Source organism: Charadrius vociferus, unplaced genomic scaffold, assembly GCF_000708025.1.
Source record: "Charadrius vociferus isolate BGI_N301 unplaced genomic scaffold, ASM70802v2 scaffold787, whole genome shotgun sequence".
Classification (NCBI taxonomy): Eukaryota; Metazoa; Chordata; class Aves; order Charadriiformes; family Charadriidae; genus Charadrius; species Charadrius vociferus.
In genome coordinates, this window is record NW_009649307.1 from 329,703 (window position 1) to 331,502 (window position 1,800).

Genomic DNA, 1,800 nt, shown 5'->3' on the forward strand with positions numbered 1-1,800 from the left:
CTCTTCCTGCCACCCCCCACCTGCGGCAGACAGAGAAGGCATCTCAGCTTTGCTTACCCGGGAGCGATGGACAGGGTTGTCAAAGTCCGTTCCTTCTGGGGCCAGCAGCAGCCAGCCACCATAAATGGGTTTGGCCTGCAAAGAAACAGCAGAGAAACACATCAGGTGGAGAAGAAACCACCTCATCATGGACCAGCACCGCAGGGGATCGATGGTCGGGGACTATGGGAAACTGCCCCAGCCCCCGGCACCAGTTCAGGCTCCTGCACACAGCCAGACTCAGCCCTGCCAGTGCAGGGAACACGATGCTCGATGGCAGCCTGTGGCATTACATACACTGTGGGCAAACGGAACTGAGATGAGGACTCGGGAGGAGGTAAAACCCCAGCCACAAACACCTAACCCAGCTGCTTCTGCATGGCACCATGCCCAGAGCACCAACCTTGCGGGTACTGCCCGGCTGCAGAGCCCGTCCTCACTGACAGCGCTTCCCCTCGCCATCGGCAGCGTGCCTCTACTCCAAAGCAAGAAAACATACTCCAAAGGAGAGCTCGATGTTTTCCTTTTGTTAATTAAGAGAGGAAAAACTACCCGGTGCTGGCAGTTCTCCAGCTCGCAGCCGCTTCCCGTGCCGTGCACATCCAGCACCCGTTTCCCCGCAGGGCCGGCCCCTGCCAGCCCGCTCCTCCCGGCCAGCGGCTTCCAGCAGCCCACGGCCGAGCACGCAGGAAGGTCAGAGCCAGGCAGAGGGAAAACAGCTCATTCGGCCAGCCGGGAAGAGAAAGGGAAAGAATACCCGGAAAGAAATGCCTTACAGCACTGCCTTTTATCAGTGGAAAAAAAATATCCCAGCTCTTTCCACTGATGGTTTAGGCACAGAAGTGGCCGGCGCGAAGCAGACCCACCCTATGGCGAGTAGTGGGATGGGGATGGGCATCGGGCACCTCCTTCCCCCGCAAAGTCCTGTGGGCACCGCTCCTGCTGCCTGTCAAGCTGCAAAGTATTAGCCAACCTCATTCCTGGCAAGGGCTGGGGCCAAATCCTGGTGCAAGAGTGGTGAGACATTGCCACACCGGCGAGGCAGCTGCATGGAGATACCACGACAGGCCAGGAGGGAGGAAACCCAGGGCAGATCCAGCTTCAGAAGCCCCTGGGTCCAGGGACGCTGCTTTCCACCATGAAATATCCATGCCCGCCCAGCCCTAGCCTGGCCACACAGCGACAATGACAGAGATTCCCAGCTCCTCTCGAAATTAGTTGGTTAACCTTGTAACTTTCTTTTCTTTTTTCTCTCTCTTTTTTTTTTTTTTCCTTAAAGCTTAAAACTGTTTCCAATTCGGTACCTCCCCTGGATTCCTCCTGCCAGTTTCTGTGATTTTGTAATGTTAAAAAAAAAAAAAAAAAAGTTTCCCCTCTGGAAAAATCCCTGCAAACAATAGAAGAAACTGCCTATGCACCAAAAACTGTCAAATGCATGAAGCACTGAGTAAGCAGACTGGAAACAAGCCGGAGGAGCCCTTTCACTGTTTATAAAGTGAAAAGAAATAACAAAATATCGTATCCCCCACACACAACATGACATATCAGTTCTAGGAGTTGCTCTCCCAGCAGCTGGGAAAACATGATTTGAGAAGACCTTCCTTCCTTCCTTCCCCCTCTCCTTAAAGGGGATTAAAAACAATGAAAATGCAATGCTGGGAGTAGGATCTGATTTTGGGGAGCCGCATCCCTCCCTCCCGGGAGCCTGGGACACCCCTCCACCCTCCTGTTCCCACGACCAGCACCAGCCTCACCCACACT

The 1,800-nt window shown here is 54.1% G+C and overlaps 1 protein-coding gene across 1 annotated transcript in view; it reads right to left on the bottom strand.

Annotated features, from left to right (window-relative positions):
* Positions 1-1,800, bottom strand: part of MPRIP (myosin phosphatase Rho interacting protein) — a 77,487-nt gene that overhangs the window by 66,339 nt on the left and 9,348 nt on the right. The window contains 1 exon segment of the mRNA XM_009889220.1: positions 58-135. The gene's annotated coding sequence lies outside the window, so the exon portion shown is untranslated.